Below are 3748 nucleotides of genomic sequence, written 5' to 3'. Positions count from 1 at the left end.
AAAATAAATACATTAATACAGTAGGACTAGAAGGCTACTTACTTAATGTGACAAAGAATATTTGTCTCAAATTAAAACATACATCATGGTGTACCTGGCATTCCCATTAAAGCCAAGAACAAGGCAAGAATACCTGTTATCAATGTTATTACTTAACACTGTTCTGGAAGTTCTATACAATGCAGTTAGATTCTTCCTTCTCTTGGGGCCAGGGCCAGCCTGTCCATTCTCCTTGAGGCCATTGGTCTCACTGAATTCTCTCATGCATTAACAGTAGCTTGACTCTCTGTCTCTAATACACAAGCAACCCTCCAGCTCTATAATCTCCACACATTTGTTTGCCACTTTCAATATTTCCTTTTCCTAGCACTTGCCTTTCCCAAAGTACAGCACTTCTCTGTATGAACACTCCACCTTTCCCATGTAATCATAGTTTCTCTTCTTTTCAGTCTCAAAGAACTAGTGACAAACTCCTCCCTAACCTCTCTATTTGGCTACACCTCTTTCCCTTCTGCATTCCTGCCCTGGCCCAGCCCTCCCTTTACCATATTCCCTAGTTCATTCCCACTTCCCTAAGCTTTTTATAACTTATTTCCACACCAATCTCCAAACTAAGTTATTTCTCTAATCCCTCTACTGTGTACCTCATCCCTGGGCTTTCTCAGTGCTTCTGACTCAAGATTGCTTTGTCACTGGGCTAGGAGAAGGTTAATTTGTAAAGCAGCTGTGGATGCAGTCAGTATTCAGATTACTTGGGGGCCCCTTTCCGGCTATAAATACCTGTTCCCTGTTTAACAAACAATGTAGGAGATAGGTATGGGATAAAGTAGAGTGCTCTGTATTTTGGGATAGGCAATCCACAAAACTCCAAAGTACGGCTACAGGTAAAAGGATGTAAAGGACATGAACAGAGTAGGAATTGCTATGATAATTTTTCAATTACAAGTATATCCAGCAACATTTATAATTGTGTATACCCATATTAATTATTCTCTTTCAAACCATGGACACTTTCAGTAGAACAGTTGACATTTGCTTTTTTAATCCGTAAAATTACATTTACAAACTTAACGTGTCAATTCTAATTTTATAGCAAAGGGGATCATTTTCCAATTTATTTTTTATATGTATACATTTATATGCATAGTTATTCAATTTCATTAACACTTTCTACAACATTTTACTATGAAAATATTCAAATATATAGAAGAGATGAAAGAATAGTAGAGTAAAATACGAAAGAATAGTACAGTGAACATCCATATACACACCACCTTGATTCCACAATTCACATTTGGCAGTTTCTACTTTATCACATCTGTATTCATCTATCCATCCATCAATCCATTGATCCATCACCATTACCTAGCTTGTTTTTCTCTATATTTCAAAGTGAAGGGTTGGCGTAAGGTAAATGCTGGACATAGACTTATCCCCCCTCCCCATACATTACAGAGTTCTGCCCCCCCAGGAAACTACCCCTGGCCAAGGTAGTTACCCAAGGAAAGGCACATCTCCTTTAATATAAATGTCTCCTTTAATACAAACAGAAGACTGGAGGAAGCAAGGACCCTAAGTAAACTGGCACACTGGTGTGAAAGTGTTCTGATGCCAGGAGAGCAGCACGTGGATTGACATCTACTCAGCCTGTCTACGGCCATACCACCCTGAACGCGCCCGATCTCGTCTGATCTCGGAAGCTAAGCAGGGTCGGGCCTGGTTAGTACTTGGATGGGAGACATCTACTCAGCCTGATCTCCTGTGCACTTTGGGTTGTGTGAGCTGAGTGAGGGGCGCATAAACATGCAAATGACTTACACCTCTACTTTGATCTGTTCACTATGTAACTGTTGTATGTACCCCATGGCAGTGTGGATTTCTAGCTGACTGGCCGCTGTCAGCACCTCCCATAAGTCTAATAAACTGTTGTCTCTACCTGTTGACCTGGGTGAGCTCTTTGGAATAGGCAAACACTACACGAATGCCCTGTCAGATTTGGGGCTCCCGTGATGCAGTTGTATACATTAGTACACTTCAGAATGCATTGTTTCAAAAGGATAAGATAGGTCTTGGTATATTGACATTTAAAGATGTCTATGATATATTAAATGAAAAAAATACTATTTATGTAAATATAAGGATTAATGTACACATGCGAATTTAATTTTCCAATCAATATCCTGTCCTCCTTATTCTTCTTAACAGAACTCCACTTTTATTCAGTGTGGCAACATGTACAGGCCCAAGCAATGAATCATGATTAATTCAAGTCAATCATGGCAATGCCTCTGTTCAATTTCCCAGCTTCTTTTGCCAACAGGGATGACCATGTGATCCAGTTCTGGCTAATGAGAACAAAACAGAAGTTATGCAGGGAGGTATCTTGGAAAGCTTTACTATATTGCATAGAGGAGACAGATTCAGCTTGCATGGCTTACTCCTTCTCTCAGTCTTTTCTTGAATTCAGACATAATGTCTGGAGGCGCAACAATACAACTATCTTACAACCAAGAGAAGACAAAGATAAGGACAAAAGCCCATGTGCTAAGGACGCCCTTTCACGTTCTGTGTAATTTTTTAAAAAACAATCATCATATATTACTGTCAAAAAATAAGAATATATTTATTAAAAATAAGGATATAGTATCAATCCCAACTTAATTCAAAGGAATTTTTGGAGGTTTTAATGAGAAAATGTATGAGAATGTAGTAAAGTGCTAAAAGAAAAAGCTGAATATGTCTTACTGCAGTAATAGTTTGTCTATTTCTGAATTTCCTCCAGAAAGCAGAGCTAGAGAAAAAGACTTTCATGTACATGCTGATGTTGGGAAGTGATCCCACGCAACAGGAGTGGGGAGCTGGGAAGAGTGAAGCAGAAAAGGAGGGAGAGTCATTAGAAGGGTATGCTTCTCTACCTGAGCAACTGGGGTTCAATCCCACTGAGGAGTCATGTAGCATGCAATTCAGAATTGTCCACTGGAGAAACAGAAGACGGGGATGTTTCTCTACAGCTCCCATATCCCATTGGTCAGGGGTCCCTACCTGAAGTGTTAACTCCCTTGCACATCCTCACTTTGTGCAAACTTCAGAGCAGCTGAACAGATTCCCACAGGCGAGAAGCCCTACAGCAGAAAGTGAGATACAGCACAAAGGAAGCCAGTACGGTCAGGTTCAACCTGCTTACGGAATGGTGGGCTGAGAAAATGTGAGGCAGGGCATAAAAGGTGTCTGATGCCTAGTCTAAACTCGAGGTGATAGTCATCAGAAAAATAGTTGTGGCAGGAGGAGGGTCAAGGAAGCAATTTTGCTTTCACTTTTTCTTTACTTTTTATATTTATGTTTACAAAAAGAGAAGAAGCTTAGTGTAGTGGATAAGCACACAAAGACAAAATATCTGGGTTTGAAACTGTGGTACTGTGAAATATACTTGGTCTTCATTTCAGTTTCCAGTCATACAACTCCTCAAATCCTTGGACTCTTCAAAATGTTGTGTCTTTTTGTATGCTAATGAATTGACTCAAGCCTGGCAGCTTCTAAGTAGCTCCAAGATGGGGGTTGGTTACAGGAAAGACCAAGTCAGGATTAGAGGGTTGGGACTTTCAGCCCCACCCCCAACTTCCAGGGAGGGCAGAGACTGAAGTTAAATTGATCACCAATGACCAATGATTTAATCAAGCATGCCTACATAAAGAAGCCTCCGTAAAAACCCAAAAGGACTGTGTTAGGAGAGCTTCTGGATAGCTGAACA

General features: G+C 40.3%; 1 pseudogene; it reads left to right on the top strand.

The window, feature by feature from the left end:
* The first annotated feature begins 1649 nt into the window (after window positions 1–1649).
* Window positions 1650–1784, top strand: LOC134368734 (5S ribosomal RNA; annotated as a pseudogene).
* Window positions 1785–3748: the final 1964 nt, after the last annotated feature.

The sequence above is a fragment of the Cynocephalus volans genome, chromosome X (genome assembly GCF_027409185.1).
Source record: "Cynocephalus volans isolate mCynVol1 chromosome X, mCynVol1.pri, whole genome shotgun sequence".
NCBI classification, from domain to species: Eukaryota; Metazoa; Chordata; class Mammalia; order Dermoptera; family Cynocephalidae; genus Cynocephalus; species Cynocephalus volans.
Note: the sequence above shows the minus strand (reverse complement) of the source record. Positions and strands in the feature narration are given on the sequence as shown.